The 26,228-nt window shown below is 43.4% G+C and overlaps 1 protein-coding gene across 4 annotated transcripts in view; it reads right to left on the bottom strand.

Annotated features, from left to right (window-relative positions):
* Nucleotides 1-25,302, bottom strand: part of ACSL3 (acyl-CoA synthetase long chain family member 3) — a 108,763-nt gene extending 83,461 nt beyond the window's left edge. For 2 of the 4 annotated variants that reach the window (XM_084638819.1, XM_084638814.1), the window contains exons 1-2: nucleotides 25,151-25,302; nucleotides 7,723-7,841 (exon numbers count right to left, since the gene is read on the bottom strand). The gene's annotated coding sequence lies outside the window, so the exon portion shown is untranslated. Of the gene's footprint in view, nucleotides 1-7,722; nucleotides 7,842-9,178; nucleotides 9,297-25,150 lie in introns of those variants that run through there. The other 2 variants (XM_084638815.1, XM_084638818.1) reach the window with 2 other exon arrangements.
* Between the last annotated feature and the right edge of the window lie 926 nt (nucleotides 25,303-26,228).

The raw sequence follows: 26,228 nt of genomic DNA on the forward strand, positions 1-26,228 counted from the left end.
AAAAAATTAATCTAGTAAACAAGAAATGCATCATTCACCATTTTCTAACATAATAAAAAATGCAGAAGTTAAGAATCTAAATAAATCCAAATTAAGCTATATAACTGCTTAAATAAATGCAGAGACAGTGTATTCTCCTGGTTATCAAAAAGAAACAAATTTCATGTAAAGGCTACATTTAGTTGTAAATCAACATGTTTTAATGGTTACCAATAAAAAAGAATCAATCTTTCTTCAGGAAAATAGCTAAAAAGGAAACCAAAATTGCTGGCACTTTAAATTAAAAAGGTCGTAGAGCAGTTTTTAAACTAAGGGCTGGGGGGAAGCCGACAGGTGCGGAAGAGCATGTGGTTCGGACAGAAGTATCCTTAAGAGGAGGATCTATTAATGGAGATTCTCTATGTCCTAGTAAGGAAGAGAGGATGGAAAATGATAAAATACAGGTAAAATCTGATCAGAAAAACAGTCAAATGAAAGAGAGTCTCATTTGATTACATCATATAATGGCAGACAGCTAAAAAGTAACAAGTTTTTAAAGTGCTTATATACCAATGCTAGAAGTCTAAATAATAAGATGGGTGAACCAGAGTGCCTCGTAGTAAATGAGGATATTGATATAATAGGCATCGCGGAAACTTGATGGAATGAGGATAATCAATGGGACACAGTAATACCAGAAACAAAATATATTGGACAGACAGAACAGGTCATGCTGGTGGGGGAGTGGCACTATCTATGCTTTCTTTCACATATAATCAAATGAAGTAAAAATCTTAAATGAACCAAACTGTACTGTAGAATCTCTATGGATAGTAATTTCATGCTCTAATAATAAGAATATAGCAGTAGGGATATATTACCAACCATCTGACCAGGATGGTGATAGTGACTGTGAAATGCACAGAGAGATTAGAGAGGCTATTAAAATAAAAAACTCAATAATAATGGGGGATTTCAACTATCCCCATACTGACTGGTGTACATGTCATCTCAGGATGGGATGCAAAGATAAAGTTTCTTGACACCTTAAATGACTGCTTCTTGGAGTAGCTGGTCCTGGAACCAACAAGAGGAGAGGCAATTCTTGACTTAGTCTTAAGTGGAGCACAGGATCTGGTCCAAGAAGTGAATATAGCTGGACCACTTGGTAATAGGGACCATAGTATAATTAAATTTAATGGCCACCACTTCCCGCAGCCCCCATTGGCCTGGAAAAGCGAACCACGACCAGTGGGAGCTGCAATCGACCGAACCTGCGGACGCTGCAGGTAAACAAACCGTCCCGGCCCACCAGCGGATTTCCATGACAGGCCGCGTGCCAAAGGTTGCTGATCCCTGAACTAGCCAAAGACTCAAAAAGTAATAGCAAAAAAAATTTTAAGTACATCAGAAGCAGGAAGCCTGCCAAACAACCAGTGGGGCCACCGGATGATCAAGATGCTAAAGGAGCACTCAAGGATGATAAGGCCATTGCGGAGAAACTAAAAGAATTCTTTGCAACGATCTTCACGGCAGAGGATGCGAGGGAAATTCCCAAACCTGAGCCATTATTTTTAGATGACAGATCTGAGGAACTGTCGCAGATTGAGGTGTCAGAGGTGGTTTTGGAATAAATTGATAAATTAAACAGTAATAAGTCACCAGGACCAGATGGTATTCACCCAAGAGTTCTGAAGGAACTCAAATGTAAAATTGCAGAACTACTAACTGTAGTCTGTAACCTATCATTTAAATCAGCTTCTGTACCAAATGACTGGAGGATGGCTAATGTGATGCAAATTTTTAAAAAGGGCTTCAGAGGTGATCCCAGCAATCAGAGGCCGGTAAGCCTGACTTCAGTACCAGGCAAACGGGTTGAAACTAAAGTAAAGGACAATATTGTCAGACGTATAGGTGAACATAATAATTTGTTGGAGAAGAGTCGACATGGTTTTTGTAAAGGGAAATCATGCCTCACCAATCTACTAGAATTCTTTGAGGGGCTCAACAAGCACATGGACAAGGAGGATCCAGTGGATATAGTATACTTAGATTTTCAGAAAGCCTTTGACAAGATCCCTCACCAAAGGTCCTTAAGCAAAGTAAGCTGTCATGGGATAAGAGGGAAGATCCTCTCATGGATTGGTAACTGGCTAAAAGATAGGAAACAAAAGGCAGGTATAAATGGTCAGTTTTCAGAATGGAGAGAGATAAATAGTGGTGTCCCCCAAGGGTCTGTACTGAGACCAGTCCTATTCAACATATTCATAAATGATCTGGAAAAAGGTGTAAACAGTGAGGTGGCAAAATTTGCAGATGATACAAAACTACTCAACATAGTTAAGTCCCAGGCAGACTGCGAAGAGCTACAAAAGGATCTCTCAAAACTGGGTGACTGGGCAACAATATGCAGATGAAATTTAATGTTGATAAATGCAAAGTAATGTGCACTGGAAGACATAATCCCAATTATACATATAAAATAATGGGGTCTAAATTAGCTGTTACACTCAAGAAAGATCTTGGAGTCATTGTAGATAGTTCTCTGAAAACATCCACTCAATGTGCAGCGGCAGCCAAAAAAGCAAACAGACTGTTGGGAATCATTAAAAAAGGGATAGATAATAAGACAGAAAATATAATATTGCCTCCATATAAATCCATGGTATGCCCACATCTTGAATAATGCATGCAGATGTGGTTTCCCCATCTCAAAAAAAGATATATATTGGAATTGGAAAGGGTTCAGAAAAGGGCAACAAAAAGGATTAGAGGTATAGAATGGCTTCCATATGAGGAGAGATTAATAACACTGGCACTTTTCAGCTTGGAAAAGAAACAACTAAGTGGGGGGATATGATTGAGGTCTATAAATCATGACTGGTGTAGAAAAAGTAAATAAGGAAGTGCTTTTTAATCCTTCTCACAACACAAGAACCAGGGGTCACCAAATGAAATTAATAGGCAGCAGGTTTAAAACAAACAAAAAAGTATTTCTTCACACAATGCACAGACAATCTGTGGAACTCTTTGCCAAAGGATGTTGTGAAGGCCAAGACCATAACAAGGTTCAAAAAAGAACTAGATAAATTCATGGAGGATAGGTTCATCAATGGCTATAAGCCAGGATGGGCAGGGATGGTGTCCCTAGCCTCTGTTTGCCAGAAGCCGGGAATGAGTGACAGGGAATGGATCACTTGATGGTTACCTGTTCTGTTCATTCCTTCTGGGGCACCTGGCATTGGCCACTGTCAGAAGACAGGATACTGGGCTAGATGGACCTTTGGTCTGACCCAGTATGGTCGCTCTTATGTTAAAAGAAGAAATTCAAAACATAATTCAATTTGATGATTTAAAGTAAAGTTTCCTGCTTGGTGATTTAAATCACTTTGATTTATATCAATCCACCCTGTTGGGTAGTGGGATTAAACTAAACCACACAACAGCACTCAGTGCAGTGTAAGGTCTGGTCCACACTACAGTTAGGTCGACGCAAGGCAACTTACGTCAACCTAACTGTGGAAGTGTCTATACTTAAATTTTGCTCCCACCAACATAACTGTCCTGCTATGCCAACTTAATAACTCCTCCTCCAAGAGCAGCGTAGAGCCACGGTTGACGTAGTTAGGTTGACATAGTACTGTCAGCGTAGGTATTGCACTGCTTACATCTACTGTTACTGGCTTTCCGGTGCCATCCCACAATGCCCCACACTGACAGTACAATTGATACAAGCGCTTCTGGTGAGGACGAGCACTGCCAACACAAGGAGCAAAGTGTAGACACGCAGAAGCAGCAGTAATTTAATTTTGTAGTGTACGCATGACCTTTGAGTTTAGATGTTTGAGTTTAATGTGATCTAATGAGTGTGGAATAACTGTTGAGTTTTAAATTCACACCCTAGTTTCTTTTGCAAAAGCTTCCCCAGGTAGACAAGTCTTATTCCTCTCTCGCACACACAAGGAGCAAAAGTGTTGGAGGTTACTTTACCTGGAAGGCTAAAACCACCACCACAAAACGTCCCCATCCCACTACAGTAACTCCCCAGTGCAGAGTCCAGCTACTTAGACCATGCACTTAAACAGTGTTACACTTCCACTTGATAAGTGAGTGAAATCAGATCAAACGGTGTTCAGCAACATTTCAGAAATGATAGTTAAACCGGCACCTGTTACTGACACCCACTGACTGCAACAGGTAAATATCCTAAGGTAGGCAAAGATTCTGTCAGCCAACTAAGGCTACATCTACACTGCAACCTGGGATGTTATATGTAGTTCATGTGGACATATCCGCAATAGCTTTAATCTAGCTAGCTTGCTCAAAATAGCAGTAAGGACATGGCAGCATAGGAGGCAGCCCTGTAGATACATACTTACATTGCTAGATCACATTGAAACCCATGCGACCACGTCCTCGGTGCTTTTCTTTACCGAGCTAGCTAGATTAAAGATACCATAGATAAGTATACATGATCTGCAAATTATACCCTGGTTGCAGTTTAGACAATACTGCAATGCTACATTTGGAAGGGTTTCCTCCAAACTAAAAAGGCTAGAAACTGGCGATCATTAAATAAAAAGTTCAATTTTGCAGAAATTGGTAAACAAGCTCCCTAATATCTAGCTCTTATATAGAGATTTTCAACAGTAGATTTCAAAGTGTTTTACAAGGAAGTCATTACCATTACCCCCATTTTACAGACAGGGGATGTGACCTGCCCAAGGTCACCCAGCAGGCCAATGGCAAAGCGAGGAACAGCACCCAGGTGTCCCAAGTCCTACGCCAATGCTTTATCAAGTAGGCCATACTACCTCCTAAACAGGGAAAATGTATTTTTCACTGTTATTAGGTAAGTGGATTTATCAAGTCTTACTAATTCATGCCCCCCACACTTCCTATAAAAAATTATTAAAATACTTTGAACAAAAGAGAATACAGTATTTACAGGCAACTCTGAAAAGTACAAAAAAGTAAAACAAAATTCGACAGGGTAACAGACTCATGACAGTCACACAATTCTATCATGTTTAATGATCTATACCTTGAAGGCATGGGGCACATGTTCTATTACTTGGGATAAAATTGCATATTCAATTTAGCATCTCAATATTGATATACAAATTTAAATCCTGAAAAACAGATTCATGGTCAACATGAAACACCATTTTGAATCAGAGGGAATCTCACTATTTGAGAAATTGTTGGTTAAATTGTATGTTGTTTCTCTTTTCTTTTTTTCTGGTAATGTCTCAGAATTCTAACTCCCAATGTCCTTGACATACAGAAGGTCAAGGTACATTGTGGTACTGAAATTGTAACACAAATAATACAATGCATAAAGGCTCTCTACTGTATAAATAAAGTGAGGTGGCAGGAAAGTACTTTTTGATATAATATCAGAATATGGATGTGTAAAGTATTAGGAGATTACAAATCATTGTGATTAATGAAACATATGGAAGCAAATTAAAACTAGAAGACACCTCCCGACCCAAAAAAAAGTTATAGGAAAGAGTTTTGGGGGGGGGAACCCTGAGGCTTTGAGCCACACTGAAGAGGGAAAGATAGCTAAAGAATGAATACATTCTCTCTGAAAACTATGAAGGTAAGAATTATGGAGATTTTATTATTATTATCATCATCTTCTAAGAGTCTCCTTCCAAGTACTTCCACTGGGTGGCAGACTAAGCTTTCGCATGAATGGACGGGGGGAAACGACAATTATTTAAAGAACTTTTCTGTTATACAACTTATTATTTGATCAGTTCTTCAAAGTTTCTCTCCCATTTTTTCTAGAAGCCCCAGGATAAAGGAAGCAGTCCTTCAGGGAGATTTGAAAGTGACAGTGAGATGGGAACAACAAACATGTGGGAGAAGTGAATGGGTCAATACAGAAATTGATTTAAAATACATCAGCAGAACATCTACTTAAGTCTTGAAAAGCAAAGACTAGAAGATTGAAATAAATTCAGCAATGTATATTAGTCCTGAAGGATCTGAAAGGATGAGTACACAGCATTATTAAAATCTTGGGTGCAGCTTTCAGGGGGTTTCTTTTTTCAGTGCACATATTTAAATGTTACAAACTTTCTTTAAATGCATTTAAAAAAAGTTTCCACTTATTTTAAACAAATTATGACTCATTTTTAAGAATAAAAACTATTTAATTACTGTCTTCTTTGAATTATGTATTTTTAAAAATAGCCCACTGATCCACTTCAAAAACTTGCACTCCCAACTGTGCCAGTGAGTTTAGGAGATCTGTAGATCTTGCCATCCACCTTGTAACATTTTTTAAACACAGCAAGAAGTAAAAGTTTCAGGTATTTTCATTGTGCAGATTTTAAAAACAACTACTAATTTTCAAATTTTTGTTTTGGCAGGTTTAATCATACGTAAGCCTGCGAGTCTGTGACTTTCGTAATGGCTAGTGCTGGCTCAGCTGCTGCCCGGCTTGGGCAGCCCCTGCACCAGCAGTTTGGTTGTGTGGGTGGGGGCTCAGGGATAGGGGCAGGGAGTTGGGGAGTGTAGGGGGGTGCTTACCTCGGGGTGGGGGGGCTCCCTGGCTCCCAAGCAGCTCCTAGGCGGCGGAGCGGGGCTCCGCACCACCTCACGCACTGCTCACACCCACGGACCCCGCCTCCACAGCTCCCATTGGCTGTGGTTCCCGGCCAATGGGAGCTGCAGCAGCCAGCACTTGTGGCGGGAGCAGTGGAGCCCCTGCCCTGGCCCCTGCCTCCGCCACCTAGGAGCTGCAGGGACACAAGAGCCGGGTAGGAAGCCCCTGACAGTCCCACCAACCCCCTTTCCCCCAGCACCAGCAGGGTCCTGGGCCACACACCACAGCCCAGCCCTCCTCTCCCCCAGTACCAGTGGTGGTCCCAGGCCACCTCCCCAGCACCCCTGGTTACCCCCGCAGAGCGCCCATGGCCCCAGTGATGAGCTGGAGCCGGTTCTCAATGGTTCACGCAAACCGGTTGTTAAATTTAGAAGCCGGTCTAGAACCGGCTGTTAAAGGGGTGGGCAAACTCTGGCCCGAGGGTCACATGCGGCTTGCGGGACCGTCCTATCCATCCTGCCTGAGCTCTCGGCTGGCGAGGATCCCCTGTGAATATTTACTCATTCGGTGGCACTCCGAGCCTTCCACGGCAGGTCCTTCAGTGCTGCCGAAGACCCGGAGCAACTGATGGTCGTGCCACCCAAGTGCCGCCGAAGGCTCAGAGCAACTGAAGGAACCAGTTCTTCAGCTTCTGGCAGCTCATCACTGCACGGCCCTCTGCACAAGTTTTAGTCAGGGCAGGTATTTTTAGTAAAAGTCATGGACAGGTCATGGGCCCGTGAATTTTTGTTTACAGCCCGTGACCTGTCCATGACTTTTACTAAAAATACCCGTGACCAAAATGTAGCCTTAATCATACGTTACTTAAGAACCCTATAAGAATGAGCAGCAGCGACTGCAAAGAAACCAAGCTGGAAGGATAAAGTGCTTTAATGTGCTTCAGATAAGACATCAAGGATATTTTCCATAAGCTTTGCAGAGAACAGCCTCACCAGGGTGCATACGGGATAAACAATGACAGGATGAATGACCCACTGAGAAGGAATTTCACAACCATTAGGACATCCATAGCACTATCATCCCATTTTGTTGAAAATCTCATCTGAAGGAATTGAAGGTGTGAGCTGGGAGTTCTCTCATAAGAAACATGGAAGATTGTCACAAGGCACTCCTCAACTCACCTAGTGGTCTGGCTGGGTGGAATTAAAAAATTCTTCCTTCCCATTGAGTCAGGTAGCCAAGAGGACACTTTTCACCCCTCCACAAGAACTAGAGAAGAAGTATTCAGGTAGTTTTTCTCCTAGAAGGTAAACAGAAATAATTTGTGGAGTCAAAACCCTAGAAAGACTGGGAAGCTGAGTCTTCCCCAGACATATGAAAATGCAATATTCTTGTACACTTGTGATAATCTGTGTTATCGAGTGCTACAGATTACAATCTGCTCACAAAGTCTGTTTTCTTCAATTTCCATCAATCTCTGTATTACACTGCATTTATGACGACTAACCTCTACAGTAACCAATACCAGTCCTCCACAGGTTGACAGATGCTGTTTAAAATGCTGATGTGTAACCAACCAAATCACAATTAACTTCTGAGTAACTTATTTTTGGAAAAATATTTTTCAAATCTATCCTCTACATGAGCTCTCATTTAGCACTAAGAACATATAAAGTAGCTGTATCACAATGCACCAAAAATGACCTTCCTGCCCCCCCGAAAATAGAAAATTTGGTAATTTTTCAGAACTTTATACCTCTGAAGTTACTTAGCTGATTTGCTTCAAGCTTAAAAAAAATGCATCTGTGGAATGATGCAAAGCATTTGAATTTCCATGCCAAAATATGTTTTTTTATAATAAACTTAATACACTGTGTGAATAGTAAAGTGTTACAAGTAGGGCTTAGGCCAGATTTTTTTCTAACAGCCTTAACTATGGAATCAGAATTGTTACTTACAACCCCCTACAATCAGAGCCAATCTCCAGCACATGGGGCACACGTACACCAGAAGCAGAATACATGTAAACACCACATCTCAAACTCCACATACTAAACTATTAATTAGGAACTTCGCAAGAGCTCCTAAGGCAAGGCTGGGGACTTCTCTAGCATAATTTTAGATCTACAGTCATGTTCTCAACCCTGTTCTCAGCACTGGCAGTGTTAGCATTTCCACTAGGCTGTCCCAAAAGGCCCCAGTTCTCAAGCTGGACTCTCTGGAAGGTCCCCTCAAGATTGTCACAATAACCGGTTTCAATTGCCCAATACCCTAAGTCCTAGCGCAGGGGCGGGCAAACTTTTTGGCCCAAGGGCCACATCAGGGTTGCAAAACGGTATGGAGGACCGGGTAGGGAAGGCTGTGCCTCCCAAAACAGCCTGGCCCCCACCCCCTATCTGCCCCTCCTACCTCCCGCTCCCCGACTACCCCCCTCAGACTCCCCGACCCATCCAACCCCCTCGATCCTTGTCCCCAGCCCTGCCCCGCATCCATCGCCCCCTGCTCCCTGTCTCCTGACCGCCTCCTCTCCCCTCCCCGAACCTCCGCCCCATTCAACCGCTCCCTGTCCCCTGACTGCCTCCCAGGACTTCCTGCCCCTTATCCAACCTCCCCTCCCCCTATGCCCCACCCCCTTACCATGCCGCTCAGAGCGGTAGGACAGACTTATTGGAAAGCCTGGGAGGTTGGTGGGCGTAAGCCACACTGCCAGCATGGCTGCGGGGGAGGGGCCAGGAGCTCAAGGACAGGGCAGGACGGTCCCGCGGGCTGTAGTTTTCCCACCTCTGCCCTAGCGACTTTGCTCATTCTTTATTCTGAAACAGTGCAAAAAGGAGCAGCAGCTCAGATTCTAGTCTGGTGAGCTCCTTCACAGAAAGGCAGTTTACATGGTAATGTTAAAATCATTCTCTTGTCTCCTCTAGAATTCTACAGACGCCCAAAGGGGAAAAAAACAAACAGGAACAAACCTTTTAAAATAGTTTTAGACCTTATACTTCATGAAAAAGCAAAAAACAAAACAAAAAAAAAAAAACCACAAACACACAATTTGTCCCCACTCCCTCTTTGCAGATCACCTTAGGACATAACGCAGGTCTGGAAAGGGTCAATCAAAGAGGATAATGCTTATTGTCTATACCTGCTGGTGGTGGGATAAAGAAAGAATGAGAAATCGTAAACTATTTTTAAAATATAAATGGAATGCAACGTTGTTCACTAACAAAATAACAGGAAGGTGTGGTTTCAAGAAGAATGAAGGAACCCAGTTTTTCTATAAAGTAAAAATATTCACCTTACAACAGTGCCCATTAATGCAACATTAAGAGCAAAACATTAGCGTCAGGAAACAAAATATAAAGTTCTTAAAGAAGCATTACTTTGGCTGTGTTAACACTTCCTATTTATTTTATGAGATACAGTTAACATTTAAAAAAGCACAATGAGATCCAGTGTTTGGAAACTGAAGTAGACAAATTCAGATTAGAAATAAGGCACACATTTTAAGGTACACAGTGAGAATAATTAACCACTGATGTTGTGAATACTCTGTCTCTTTACATCTTTAAATCAAGACTGGAAATCTCTTTAAAAGATATGCTATTGTTCAAACAGAAGTTATGGGCCAGATGCAAACATTATCGGGCATGGTTCTTTGGCCTGCATTAAGACAAATAGATTAGATCGGTGGTTCCCAAACTAGGGGCACCACTTGTTCAGGGAAAGCCCCTGGCGGGCAGGGCTGGTTTGTTTACCTGTCGCGTCCACAGGTTTGGTTGCTCACAGCTCCTAGTGGCTGCGGTTCGCCATTCTCGGCCAATTGGGACTGAGGGAAGTGGCACAGGCCGAGGTAAACAAACCGGCCTGGCCTGCCAGGGGCTTTCCCTGAACAAGCAGCGCCCCTAGTTTGGGAACCACTGGATTAGATCATAATGGCCCCATCTAGACTTAAAATCTATGAATCTATTAAGCTAGAATGTTAACTAGATTAGATAGTATGTGCAACATTTAATATCGTTTAACTTTTATAAAAGGCTTTCATAAGAAAGAAAACCCCAATCTAACTTCATTCAGGACCGATATGTAAGGTTATAAATAAAGTGTCTACTTCAAGTCTGTTCATAGCCCTCTTAGAGTCCTCAGTATTGTTGGATACACTAATAGCTATGGATGCAAAAAAAAAAAAAAAAAAGTCTTTTACTCCTCGCTAGGACACTGCTCCATCCTGTCACACTCTGATATGACCATGGTGATCTATAATGAAAGCTGGTTGTGAAATTTTTGTCAAAAATGCAGAGTCACCAAAACCAAAACTTTTCACAGAAACTGATCAGTTTTGAAAAACTTCAGTAAATAAGTTCTCTCAGGTCCAGGATTGAATTTCTGGTCAAAACAAGACCCCTGCAACTCCACCCCTGGGCCTCCAGAATAGCCAACAGCCCAGTGGTTAAGGCACTTACGTTGTATATGGGAAACCCTGATTCAAGTCCCTCTGAATCAGTCAGAGCAAGGACTTGAGCCTGGATCTCCCACATCCCACTTGAGTGCCCTAATCACTATTAGGCTGTTATTCCATAGAAGGGAAAGGGGGTGGGGGAGGGAGCCTCTCTTTGGTTTTTCATAACAAAAATGTCAAAAAGTGAAACCTTCATCCCAATGCAGAACAGGAAAATTTTGACATTTCAAACATTTTTGCATGATGACAAAACCATTCCCACCCAGCTGTTTGTTACCTCAACTTGACTACTGCATCCTTAGGTATGTTGTGTTTAAATCACTGAACTTAAAAAGACTCTAGCTGATACTAAAGAGAGCATCCACCTACTTAGCAGGAATCTGAAATTATATCAGACTAATTGTTGAACAGCACATATTGTGTTCCAGCTCTGCTCTTAAAAGTCTTCCATGATAAGACCCCAACCTTCAACAAACATTAATGTTCATGGAAATTGAGGTTGTTTTCAGCAGTTACGCTTACTAGACCAATGAAACATTAACTCACAAGAGTAAAACCAGTAAGGGTTGAAGACAGAACTTTCAAGGTAGCTGGCCCACAAACATGGAACTCACTTCCAGAACACAAGATATCACTGCCTTCAAAACAAAACTTCCCTCTGCAACACACATACCCCAACCCAATTTTCCAAGTATTATCTCCCTTAGAATAGCAAGAGAGGCAGTGTGATCTAAAGGATAGGGCACTGATCCAGGAGTCAAGAGAAATGGGTTCTATATCCAGCTCAGACGCTAACCTGTTGTGTAATCTTGAGCAAGTCACTTGGCAGCTCCCCATCTATTTCCCCTTGTGAAGATATGCACTACTCCTTTAAGGGACAGGGTGGAGCCTACAGCGAAGCAGAGCCTGGGGTGTAATCAAGGAGGCTCTGCCCCAACCTAGGGCTGGGTTACATAAACAGGAAGAGGGAAGGAAAGGCCATGCAAGCTGCAGTGGTTTCTCTCTCTTTGGCTCTAGATGAGCCTAATCAGACTCAGAGTATGTCTACACAGGGATAAATAACCCACGGCACAGCTGCGGCTGTCCTAGGTCAGCTGACTTGGGTTCATGGGACTCGGGCTGCGGGGCTCAAAATTGCTGCGTAGACCATTTGGGCTCAGGCTGGAGCCTGAGCTCTGGGACCCACAATTCTCGGAGGACCAGTCATGGGTTTTTTATCCCTGTATAGACATAGCCTCAGGATACGTCTACACTATACATTTAAGTGGTCCTATGTTAGGTCAACTTACTATAGTGGTTCATGTCCACACTACCCTTTTTCTGTCAGTGTTGCGCATCCTCACCAGGAGCACTCCCATCAATTTAAGAGGGGCAGTGTGGGGTGCTGAGAGCCAGGACTTTCAGCTCTGCATGCAGCTCCCCACCAGGAGCCTGACTTACCTCCCCACACACACCTTGGCTCCCCACTGGGAATGGGGCAGCCAACTGGACTCCGGAAACGGAGCTCCCACCCAAGCACAGCTGTGCTCCCAGTGGGGAGCAGGGAGCCAAGAGTCAGGGGAGCAGCCGGGCTCCTGGCAGGGAGATCCGCACCCAGAGCCTAGTCAGCTGCCTAGTCCCGGTGGGGAGCAGGGAACTGACAGCCCAGGTGGCAGCCCAACCGGGAGGAGGGAGCCTGAGCCAGGAGCCTGGGTGGCAGCCCAGCTTGGAGTGGAGCAGCAAAGCTGGGAGTCGGCTTTTTGGTCAATTTCACGACTCCAGCTTGATAAGAATGATAGCCAACAGATGTAAGTAATGCAGTGTCTACCCTGCATTGCCCTAACTACACAGGCATAAGCCCCATTACTCTTGTGGAGGTGGAGTTTTATGTCAGTGTAGTAGGGCACTTACATTGGCAGGAGCAAGGCTGTAGTGCACACACTGACATAATTAGGTCAATGTAAGGCAGCTTACCGTACACTGACCGAATACTGTAGTACAGACCAGGCCTCAGAAACTTGGTGTTATAGATTTAAGTTTGGATCCTGAGGTGGAAACCTTATGAACTGTTTACTGTAATGCCTCCTGTCCTGAAGCCTTATTAAAAAGGGAATATGATATTTTGTTAATGTGTATTGACTTCTTCTTGCTCAGGCTATTAAATTGAACATATTGATGCCAATCAGGGGAAATATTAAAGTGGTGCACACCTGCCAGGGAGGATAAAAATCAATGATTTTTCAAATAAAATAAAGAGATTTTTTTTTAATTTAAAATTGCATTTTTTGATAGATTGGTTTTTTCCTCAAAAAGCATTTTAAAGAAAGATGCATTATAGCTCAAAGAGGTCTCATCATGGAATAAGGATTATAAATTCTAATTCTATAGCATGAGAATATATTCATGTAATGTTTAAGAAAAGTTTTCTAAATGAGTTCCAATAGTTCATGGATTAGGGACCCCAATTTTATGGGGTTCTAGGGGCTTCTGTATAGATTATTTAGATTAATCTTTCTATCTACCCAATGGGACTCGGTATCTTCTAGACTGAGCACTATCAGAGATGCTTAGTTTTGCAGTTCTCAAACTGTGGATTTCAGTCTCCAGAGATAACATGCTTGTTAACAACAAAAATGTTTTTAAAATAAATAAATAAATAGAGGTGAGAAATAACAGACCTCAACCCCATTGTCACTCTGTAAATTTGTGTACACAGAGTCAATCCCTTACCCCTTTCTAAAAGTGCAAAGTTTCAAAAAGTTCAATGAACAGAAGATTGTTGGGGGTAGAATAGATCTGGACAAGGAGAAGCCTGGAGATAAATATGAGAAGGGAGGGACAGGCAGTAGAAACAAAAGTGAAATTGTTTGAGCAGCATATTCCAGAAATCGTGAGGTCTTTCTGAGTGTAGCCTTCATTGATTTGAGATCTACCATACCATTCTTTCACTAGAAGGGAAAACCTATAATGACAGCAGGCCATAATAGAGACCCAGTTGGGGAATATTTTAATGAAGTTCCTCTACCTGTGGGTAAGACAGGTATGCGTGCAAAATGCAAACAGTACAACAAAGAAATGTAAGGCTGGTTGCCCAAATGAAACAACATCATGAGAAGTGTTCCCTCTCAGGAGGGAGCTGCGTTGAAGATGATGAAAGGAACATGTCTGAACATGTAGAATCTTCAGGTTGGTAAACTTTTTTATTTCATACTTCTTTCTTAAGGACTGCCTGTCTTCCTTCTGGACTATTCTTGAATTCTCACATTTGAGCAAAAAATATAGTTGTTACTCTATGGTACTATCATTTTAGATGCAGTTGTGATAATAAATAGCTGAAATAGGTAGATCTTCCTTTTACAATTTCACCTTTAAAGCAGTACTGAGTGTCAATAATAATTAAACAACTACATTGACTTATTTTGTTTAGGAGAATCAATCCTCAACATACAGGATTCTGAAGACTATCCACCTTCAAGATCACCACCATTTTCTATAGTTTCAGAGTTATCTGCCAATGATAGTGTTTCAGTCACAACATTTATGTCACATAGTATCACCTGTAGCAAAAAGAAAAAAAAATCTCCATCACCCAGAAAACCACCATAGATAAGTTTGTGATAAGAACCAGCAGATTACAAAAAGAGGTAATTGATGAAAAACTGCCCAGTTTGTTTATGCAACAAACTCTCCTTTCCCTAGGATTGAGAACCCACACTTCATTAACATGGTTCAGTCATTAAAACCAGGATACAGTCCACCCAACAGAGCAGATGTCGCCGGCAAGTTGCTGGATAAAGTGTATGAAAGAGAAATTGAGCAGTGTGCAAAAGGTCTAGAGGGTGAAATTGTTAACCTGAGTCTTGATGGGTGGAGCAATGTCCACAATGATCCTGTTGTATGTGCTTGTGTGACAACAGAAGGGAATGTCTTTCTTACAGAAACAATTGATACATCAGGAAATGCACACACAACAGAATACTTACAAGTAGCAGTAAAAGCTACAAGAAACTGAGAAAAAATTCAAATGTCTGGTACGCAGCTTGGTCACAGACAACGCTACACATGTATCTAAGATGAGAAGAAATTATTTAGAAGAGAGTCCCAAACTAATAACATATGACTGCAGTGCTCATTTGATGCACCTCCTAGCCAAAGACTTCAGTGTTCCAGAAATAAAGGCTAATGTTGTTGAAATTGCAAAATACTTTTATGACAACCACTTTGCAGCAGCTGCTCTGAAAAAAGTGGGAGGAACCAAGCTAACTCTCCCACAAGATGTGCAATGGAACTCAGTAGTGGACGATTTTGAGCACTATATCAAGAACTGGCCTAATCTGATGACAGTTCGTGAAAAAATTGTGAAAAAAATAGATGGCACTGTCACAGCCAAAGTTCTCAACATTGGGCTTAAGAGAAATGTTAAATACGTGCTGAGTACCCTGAAGTGTATTTCTGTAGCCTTGAACAAAATACAGGGAAATCGCAGTTTTATTGCTGACGCTGTTGAAATTTGGAAGGAATGGAGTGAGATCTTAAAAAGAGAAATATGCAATGACAGAGTTAAGTTACAAGCATTAAAAAAAACGAATCGGACAAACACTATCTCCAGCTCATTTTCTTGCAACTCTTCTCAATGCTTGGTACCAGGGTCAAACCTTAACTGCTGAAGAAGAGTTGGCTATGACATGACCATCCAACAATCATCCATCCATCCATAACGTCAAGTATCATAACCTTCAGAGCTAAGGGTGAACCGTTCAAAAAATAGATGTTTGCTGATGATGTTTTAAAGAAAGTCACACCAGTGAACTGGTGGAAGTCACTTAAGCACTTGGATTCAGAGACTGTTGAAGTGATCATCTCACTTTTAAGCGCAGTAGCTTCTTCTGCCAGTGTAGAAAGAATATTTTCTTCCTTTGGACTAATTCATTCCAAATTGAGAAATCGTTTGGGACCTGAAAAAAGCAGGAAAGCTTGTTTTTCCTTTTCCAGATTATGAACAAACAGGAAAATGAAGGTGAAGACGACTGATTCAGCTGCAGAAGCCAGTATTTTAAGTTTCGCACATTGACTTGGCTGACAGTCGATTTTGGGTTTTTTAACTATATTTCATTTAACTATTTTAGTTAAAAACAATTTTAATAAAAACAAACCTGATTTTAAAAAACTTGAATGTTTAACTAAATGTTTAAATTCAAAAATTAAATATGCTTGTTTTGTTAAAATATTATGTTTGCTGTTCAAGAAAAAATCCAGAATACATGATATCGTTTTATTTAACTAAAAGAACAATTTAAAATGTCTGTCTGGTGACGTTCTCCTCCTAATACAGCATGGCAAAAAATCCTCCAAATATTAATGATTAACCTGTTGATTTGGAGATAGTTCACCTCCAAATGACTTCATAAATATCTGTTTCAATTACCTTTGGTAAATGAAAAAACGAATCATTCACTAAAATGAATCTGAAAAGTTTTCAAAATAAATTACTTTAAAAATGTACCTTCTAAAAATGAAACCTGAGTTGTAAAGAATACGTATTAAGGTTATAACAATTAACAAGAATGCACTTTTATGCATAAATCCATGATTAAATCGAGTCTTCCTGACTAGTGATTTAAATCAAGTCCACCCTGACACCTGCACCACCACACCAAGGCTTGCCCACACTTTTACCCCTCCATACTTGTTGTTTACAATGTCTAATTTATAAGGTAAGCTCTTCGCGGCAGGGATTGTCTTACCTTTTTTTTTGGTAGTGCTTAGCCCAACAATGCACCGATCTCAGTTGTGGTCTCTAGGCACTACTGTAATATAACTACACAAAAACATGGTCTAATTTAAGTGAAACAAGAAGCAATTAACTAAAATAATTTTCTAGACCCTGTTTGAAGCTGTATACATTGTAAATTCAGAATTGATGAATTCATCGTGATGGCCTCCTTTGCCTCTTCATGCAAAGGAGTCAGTTTGTCCCACAACAAGAAATTTTACTGAACTAGTACAGCTTGGTAACTAACTATACTCATATGGAGGACAGCTGATGAGCATGACTTCCTCCTCTACATATCTTGCACTCTGTCTCTTGCTTCTGTGGGACTAAGCAAGCGAAATCAGCCCAACTTTACTACTGTGGGCTGCAGATTCAGTACAAAAATTAGGAACAGTATCCGTATAAAAGTACTTTAATCCTTTTTTAGAGCATTGGGTAGAAATGGTCAGCTGTTTTGGAAGGTGGACTGAAGACTAGGTTCAAAATATATTGGTTGAAAGAGTGGCTTTCCCTTTCCCAGTTGCTTGAACTGGACAATGTTGAAAGTCAGCGAGATTTTTCAAACCCCAACAATTTTTCAACCTCAACAATTTCAGGTTCAAAGCTGCCAAGTCTCTCTAAGAGACCTTGTATTTTTCAAGGAATTTGAAGGAGGCACAGTTGTGGTTTTGCTTGCTTTTAACCAGCCAGGAAGGATGCAGATCCATTTCACAGGTTGCAGCTCTAGACATTTTTCAGAGCTCCTGAGCTTCAGTATGTGTGATGGAGCCAAATTCAGCCAGAAGTAATAGGGTGAATAGTACAGCCTAGTAATGGAGTCATTAAGATTAAGCTCAAGTTGGCATTCTATGGCTCTATGTGAGGCTAGAAGAGATCCACACACAAAAGCACAGATCCTAAATATTACCCCTCTAAGGCAGAGCAAGCAATTGTACTTGTATGTATATAGTACCTTCACATAAGGGGCAAGACTTGAGGCCCTGGTAGGGTGACCAGACGTCCCGATAAAATAAGGACTGTCCCGATAATTAGTTGTTTGTCCCGCATCCCAATGGATGTACTGTCCCGATATTTTGTTTCGGCGGCACTCCAGCTTTTTTTTTTTTTTTGCTTGGGGCAGCAAAAACCTAGAGCCGGCCCGGGAGGGGGTAGCCCCTCATGTGTCCCAATATTTTGTTCTTGTCATCTGGTCACTCTAGGCCCCGGAGCTTAAACTTCAATCATTCCTACAAGCACAAAATCATAGCAGAACAATAAAGGCTCAGTGGAGCTACCAAAAAAAAAAAAAAAAGAGTAACTATCGGCCAAAAAGAAAAGGAGTACTTGTGGCACCTTAGAGACTAACCAATTTATTTGAGCATGAGCTTTCATGAGCTACAGCTCACTTCATCGGATGCATACCGTGGAAACTGCAGCAGACATTATATACACACAGAGATCATGAAACAATACCTCCTCCCACCCCACTGTCCTGCTGGTAATAGCTTATCTAAAGTGATCATCAAGTTGGGCCATTTCCAGCACAAATCCAGGTTTTCTCACCCTCCACCCCCCCACACACAAAGTGACCACTCTCCCTACAATGTGCATGGTAATCAAGGTGGGCCATGTCCAGCACAAATCCAGGCTCTCTCACCCCCCTCCCCTTTTTTTTCCCCGGGGACACACACACACACAAACTCACTCTCCTGCTGGCAATAGCTCATCCAAACTGACCACTCTCCAAGGTTAAATCCAAGTTTAACCAGAACGTCGGGGGGGGGGTTAGGAAAAAACAAGGGGAAATAGCCACTCCCAGTCTCTATTTAAGCCTAAATTAATAGTATCCAATTTGCAAATGAATTCCAATTCAGCAGTTTCTCGCTGGAGTCGGGATTGGAAGTTTTTTTGTTTTAAGATAGCGACCTTCATGTCTGTGATTGCGTGACCAGAGAGACTGAAGTGTTCTCCGACTGGTTTATGAATGTTATAATTCTTGACATCTGATTTGTGTCCATTTATTCTTTCACGTAGAGACTGTCCAGTTTGACCAATGTAAATGGCAGAGGGGCATTGCTGGCACATGATAGGTAGGAAAAAACAAGGGGAAATAGGCTACCTTGTTTTTTCCTACCCCTTCCCGCAGACATTCTGGTTAAACTTGGATTTAAACTTGGAGAGTGGTCAGTTTGGATGAGCTATTGCCAGCAGGAGAGTGAGTTTGTGTGTGTCTCCCCTGGGGGGGGGGGGGGGAGGGGAGATGATCACTTTAGATAAGCTATTACCAGCAGGAGAGTGAGTTTGTGTGTGTGGTTTTTGGAGGGGGGTGAGAAAACCTGGATTTGTGCAGGAAATGGCCCACCTTGATTATCATACACATTGTGAAGAGAGTGGTCACTTTGGATGGGCTATTACCAGCAGGAGAGTGAGTTTGTGTGTGGGGGGCGGAGGGTGAGAAAACCTGGATTTGTGCTGGAAATGGCCCAACTTGATGATCACTTTAGATAAGCTATTACCAGCAGGACAATGGGGCGGGAGGAGGTATTGTTTCATGGTCTCTGTATGTATATAATGTCTTCTGCAGTTTCCACGGTACGCATCCAATGAAGTGAGCTGTAGCTCATGAAAGCTCATGCTCAAATAAATTGATTAGTCGCTAAGGTGCCACAAGTACTCCTTTTCTTTTTGCGAATACAGACTAACACGGCTGTTACTCTGAAACCTATCTGGGCCAAGCATCTAAACTGCACTAATTGCCCTAACATGAACTGGAAAATAAAAAGATTTTACTACCCACCCCACCCCTCCCAAGAAAAGGGACCTACAGGAGTAGCAACAGACAATAGTGAGTACTTGCTTATACCACCAGCAACAATAAGAAGGAATTATGTAGCAGTTGGTGCTGTGGCTCCTTATAAATAATTAGATACAGGATGTGAGGAGAAATGCAGGGCGTGCATGCAGCTCCTGTGGAGCCCACCATCCAGAAAGTTTTAAACTGATATTTAGATCATCAGCTACCGTACTGTTTTAGGGGTCTATGCACCAAGGCCAGAACACACATTCTAGAACAGGGATCAGCAACCTTTCAGAAGTGGTGTGCCAAGTCTTCACGTATTTACTTTAAGTTTTTGCATGCCAGTAATACATTTTAACATTTTTTAGAAGGTCTCTCTATATAGGTCTATATATTATATAACTAAACTATTGTTGTATGTAAAGTAAACAAGGTTTTAAAAATGTTTAAGAAGCTTCAATTAAATTAAAATGCTGATCTTAAGCTGCCGGCCCGCTGCCAGCCTGGGGTTCCGTTCACCTAGGCTGGCTGCAGGCTGAGCGAGACCTGCAGCTGGGACCCCGGGTGGCAAGGGGCCAGCAGACAGAAACCCAGACTGGCAGTGGGCTGAGCGGCTCAGTCCGCTGCCAGTCTGGGGTTCCATCCGCCGGCTCCTGCCAGCCAGGGCCCCGTTCAGCCTGCTGCCAGTCTGGGATCCCAGCCCTGCCCATGTAGAGTGGATACCTACCTTCTCCCTGGTTCTAGCCCATTCTCTTCCTCTCTCTCTGCACTGAACTGAGGGTGGGAAGTGCACTGAGCACAGGGCTGGGGGTGAGGGAGCAGGCTGGGGGTTGGGGTGTAGGGTCTGGCCAGGAGCTAGAATGAGGGAGGGGGCTCAGGGTTGGGGCAGAAGGTTTGAGTGTGGAGTGCTTATCTGGGCAGCTCCCATTTGGTGCGAGGGTGCAGGTGGGAATGGCGGGGGGGGTGTGCAGGAGCTCCCGTTTGGTGCTCAGGGTGGGGGTGGGAATGTGGGGAGTGCAGAAGTCAGGGCATGGAGTGTGGGGGGCTGGGTATGTGTGGGGGGTGCTGGAGTCAGAGCTGGGGTCTTGGGGGGATGCAGGGGTCCGGGCAGGAGGCTGGGATGTGTGGGAGGTACAGGGGTCAGGGCAGAGGGCTGGGAGTGTGGGCTAGGGTCGTGGGGGTGCTCCCAGCCCCCTGCCCAGAGCGGCTCACGGCAGGGGGCTGGAGGGGATATGCCCTGATTCCACCCCCCCTTCCCCACCTCTTCTCTGCCTCCTCCCCAGAGCAGTGAACGCGCTGGGGCTCCGCTTCTCCCCCTCCTGCACAAGGGCCATCAGCTGATTGGCTGAAGGGAGGGAGAGGAGGAGGAGGGGCAGGAACCCAGCACACTAGGGAAAAAGGCAGGGGAGGTTGCCTGTTCTGTAGCAGCAGCCAGCAGGACCAAGCTTCTTCACCCTGCCCCCACAGGGGGCAGAGAAGAGCGGGCCGGGGCAGGCAGGATTTTTAATTGCACGCTGCTGCCTGGGTTTGACAGCGGGCTGAGCAGGGCCGACGGCTGGGACCCAGCAAGCAGCAGTGTGCCATTAAAAATTGGCTTGTGTGCCATCGGTTCTAGAACAGGGGTCGGCAACCTAACACTCTTTAATGAGGACGTAACGCTGCCAATTAAAAAAAACTAATTGAGGGAAAAACCTATATTAAACTAATACAGATCTAGTTTCCTCAGCTAGCATGCCCATCAAGCTAAAGATGTCAGAGTATGCAGAAACTCAAACTTTGCCACAACTATCAGATTTTTGTAGTGTTGTCGGCAACTGCAGACTGATTTTAAAGCCCCCTGTACTAATAACTGTGTGAGTGAACCCCTGTGCTCAGGCAAAGCCCCTTTTGACTCTCACCAAAGACTCTCAGTGGATGATCGAAGAGTGAAAAAAGTTCAGACCAATATATCAAACAGTTAAAAGGAAAACAAAAGTTCCCTGTTTTTTAAATCTGAAAAGTATAGCACTACCTTTAAGGAATTATCTGAAACCGTATTTTAGCTATTTCTATCTGGTATATACCCCATTATCTATACATTTTTCAACTTTATAAAAGAGCTACCTCACTGATTTAATTATCGTTGAATTAAGTAATAGATGACCACTAGAAATACAGTAACATGTAATTTTAAAGTGCTGATGAAAAAATCATTTTTAGTACATTTTATGGGTGTCACGTAGTTGTACTTGTACAGAGAAAGGCACAACACGACTGGAGAATATCTACAAATTTCCTTTCCCTTACCTAAACTTAAAGAACTAGCAAAACTGAAAATTTTACATGTCTAATTTACTTAAACTTTTTGTTTTCTATATTTTTTCAATTTGGACAATGTAAATAGACTATCTGGTTTCTCTTTTTAGACACTGTCAAGTGAGTGTCAGGTCCTGGTTCTCATGCACTAGTACAATGCTGCAAAGTTTGCATTCGCCACTGGTTGGGAATATTTATTTGTTAAAAAGTTACACTGGAATGTGATATTATACAGTTGGGTGTTTTGGGTTTGTTTTGTTTTTAGCATTGTTGTTTTAAATACAAAATCCAAATTCGGCCTGTCTCTTTCAAGTCCCTCAATCTCTCTTCTCCAGTCACTTGTTCTCCCTCTCCTACCCCACAAAAACAAAAAACCAAGATGTACCATCAGACAGGACATATTCAGGACAGAACAAAACCTTCTGCTTCATGTCCGTCTTTTTGTGCGTCATTAACTCCAAACGCTTTCCTTGAAATAAGCTACATTATATTTACCATTCCCACTGTGTGGAGAGATACAGCACCAGTACGATCACCCATGAAATCCTCTCAGCCTAGACAAAATAAAGTCTACTCACCTCATATACAGGTTTCAAAACAACTAGAGCACCACAATAGACATGATTGAGCATCCCCATCCCTTCTCATTGCTCCTACTGCAAGGCTGTAGTGTGCAATAGGAAGTTTTAAAAAAAAATTCTCAGGGATTGTCTACACTTACGGTGCAGCTGCACCGCTGTGGCACTTAGAGAAGACTCTACCTGCACTGAGAGGCGAGCTCATAAGTACTCCACCTCCATAAGAAACAGTAGCTATATCAACAGGAGAAGCCCTCCCACTGATATAGTGCTGTCTACGCTCGGGGTTAGGACAGTATAACTGCATTGCTCAGGGTGTGTGGATTTTCCACATCCCTGAGCAAAGCAGTTATAAATACAGAAACTGGTAGTATAGACCAGTGGTTCTCAACCACAGGTACATGTACCCCTGGGAGTACACAGCGGTCTTCCAGGGGGTACATCAACTCATCTAGATATTTGCCTAGTTTTATAACAGGCTACATAAAATGCACCAGCAAAATCAGTACAAACTAAAATTTCATACAGTCAAGGGCTTGTTTATACTGCTCTATATACTATATATCAAAATGTAAGTACAATATTTATATTCCAATTGATTCATTTTATTGTACGGTAAAAATGAGAAAGCAAGCAATTTTTCAGGAATAGTGTGTTGTGACACTTGTATTTCTCTGTCTGATTTTGTAAGCTAGTGGTTTTTAAGTGAGGTGAAACTTGTGGGTACACAAAACAAATCAGACTCCTGAAATTGATACAGTAGTCAAGAAAGGTTGAGAGGCACTGGTGAAGACCAAGGGCGTGTCTACACTTGCCATTTAAAGTCCAAAAAGTCCCTTTTTTGCGCAAAAACTGTGGAAGCGTCTCCCCTTGCCAATTACTTTTTGCGGTGAAACTCAGAAGTTTCACCGCAAATAGAAAACCACCTCCACAAGAGGCATACAGTTCTTACCGGTGATACTTTTGCGGTGATGTGCAAATGGAGACACGTTCTTCCTGTTTACACAGCTTTTAACCTCTGGACGATATCCCACAGTGCCTATGTGACCACTCTCGCCAGCAGCTCTGCTGCTCTGATGCCAGGTAAACTGCCATCTGCCCCTCCCCCTGTAAAGCCCGCCCCTCCCCCTGTAAAGCCTTGGAGAACTTTGAAATTCCCCTTCCTGTTTTCTTGGCAAATACTCACTTATCATCTGGCCAAGTGACAATGGCTGCTCCATGGAGCAGCGGATCCCCTGCTCGGAGCAATGCTGAGCTACTGGAGCGGATCAGTGTTTGGGGAGAGGAGGCTGTGCAAGGACGCAAGATGCCCCACGATCATGCCCCCTCCTTCCCACAAGACCTATCCTCAAAATGGAGAGAGCTGTACTCTTGAATAGCTGCCCTCAGTGTGCTGCTCTCATTGGCAATGGAAGTGCTGCAAATGTGAACACAATCTGTGGAAGTAAGTGAGAACACAAACCAGCACTTTTCTTTTACTGATTCTCTATCACCAGTGAAACTGACAGCGCAAAAACTCTGCAAGTGTAGACATAGTCCAAATCGCAGTCTTGCAATGTTGGGAGACCTAATGTAGCTGGGACTGAGACTTACTCTGAGACTAAAGGTATTTCTATGCTACAGCACTGCACCTGTGCCGCTATAGTGCGGATACTTCCTACATCAACAGAAGGGGTATTTTTGTCCATGTATATAATTCACTTCTCAAGAGGCAGTAACTAGCCCAACAGAGGAATTCCTCTGTTGACCTAGCTGCATCTAGTCATGGTTAGGTCAATTTAACTACGTTGCACGGGGGACAAAGTTTTTCCACAGCTCTGAGTGCTGCAGTTGTCAATCTAATTTTTAGGTGTAAACAAGGCCTAAGTTATTGTCCCTTTAAAGAGTTACACATGTCATTAGACCAACTGCACATGGGAAGCAATATCTGTAGTTTCATTTCCTGGGACTGTTATTTTGCATTGGAGGATCAGGGAAGGAAACTGAAGGGACAACTTGGAACTTACAGCAAGCAGCTCCTAATGCAAAAAGATGCCATTCATGACCCCAGCTCCCTAACTAAATCCCAAATTCCTATTTACTTGCCCTTCACTGAAGCTGTAGCCCAATTTAAACAGCTTCCTACATTCAACCAATCTCAACATCCCAATCCAGCCATTTCCCTTTCCTGCCATCAACCCCACACGTTACCCAATACATGTGCCATACACTCTTCTCCTCTTGGTCCATCCTTACTCCCCTCCCCCTTGAGCCCTCCCACACCCACCAACTTCAGCCCCACCAGCCTCATCCCCTCCCCCTTGAGCCCCCGCTAACCTAAACCCTCCACCAGCCCCCTCACATCCACCTTCCTCACCCGCACCTACCTCTCTCGACTCCCCACCCCCTTGACCTCCCACACCCACCAAGCACACCGCTGCAGCTCCCACCTCAGCCCCCTCCACACCCACCATCCTCATTCCGCTCTCCCTCCAGCTCTCCCACACCCACCAATCTCGGCCCCACTATCCCCACACCCAACAACTACACACACACCCAAAACCTAACTCCCCAGCTCCTGGAGCCCCCCCACCCCCCAGCATCGTCGCCGCCACCATAAGGCCCCCTCCCACCAACTCACCCGTGTCCCCTCCCCCACCTACTGGAGCCCCCGCCCCCACACAAGGCCCCTCACACGAACGCACCCCTGTGTCTCTTCCCCTCCCCCCGAAAATGCACCCAAGCAAAAGAGCAGCTGCCGGCCGCCGGCCGCTCTCACCGCGCCTTGCCGGATCCGGTGTCCAGGCCGCGACGCTGGGGTCCAGCCTAGGCTCCGTGCCCACAATGCCAAGCGGCTCCCTGCACTACCCACCCAGCCGCAGCCCCATGTCCCGGCACCGTGGAGCCAACACAGGCCCGGCTTAGGCCCCGCCTCCCCGGCCGCACACACCTCGCACAAACCGACGCAGCTGCGGAGCACCCTCATTCCATATACATGAGGAGCGCTCAGTGATTGGCCGAAGCGGGGTGGCGCGTGAGGGGCCGGCTCAGTAACATTATTAACGGTTGCCACGCAGGGGAGGGGAGCGCGCGAGCTGCACAGGGGTTACTACAGGGCGTTCGCTGCCGGGGTCAGGCGCTGTAGCGCGCAGGGCGAGGCCTCGGGACGGGGAAATAGGCTGGTGGGGCTGAGCGCGCGAGTAACGGATTTTCACTGACACTGTGCTACAAGTAACAGTTACCATTCAAATGCACTCGTGTCCATGGAGTAATTTATTATGCAAATAGTGTATATTACTGCACATTGTGTAAATAATTACTATGCAAACTATTGCCTTGCAGGCACCCTCCCCTCATTTAGTGCTGTAATATAATCCCCAATCACTTTGTAAACTCAAAGATTTACAAGCACTTGAACTGTGTCATTTTAGTTAATTTAAAGAAGGAGCAACATTTTAAATTAGGGAGATTCATTTTGTGTTTACAGATGCTGTACCATTTGAAAATAAGTATCAATGCAGCAACATTATAATCAGAAGCACAAAATGAAGCAATTTTTTTTTTTAACTTCTAGAGCATGCATACACTATAATATGAACATTTTACCACTCTTAAGTATGTTGAAGTAAGTGTGAAGTGGTAGAGAGATAACCACTTCCCCCTAGGCCACTTTCTCCATTTTTTTTTCAGTTGCTCCTATTAATTTTTAGCAGGGCACAGTTCATACCAAACAGTTAAAATGATTCTGGTACCCTGATCTATTACTCCTGTCTTCCCAGAATACAAGGACTCTTTTTATGTTAGGAGAGAACAGGAATATTCCCCTCAGGTCATCTGAGACTTATAGGCACCAGAAA

The sequence above is a fragment of the Lepidochelys olivacea genome (assembly GCF_965140295.1).
Source record: "Lepidochelys olivacea isolate rLepOli2 genome assembly, chromosome: 9".
NCBI classification, from domain to species: domain Eukaryota; kingdom Metazoa; phylum Chordata; order Testudines; family Cheloniidae; genus Lepidochelys; species Lepidochelys olivacea.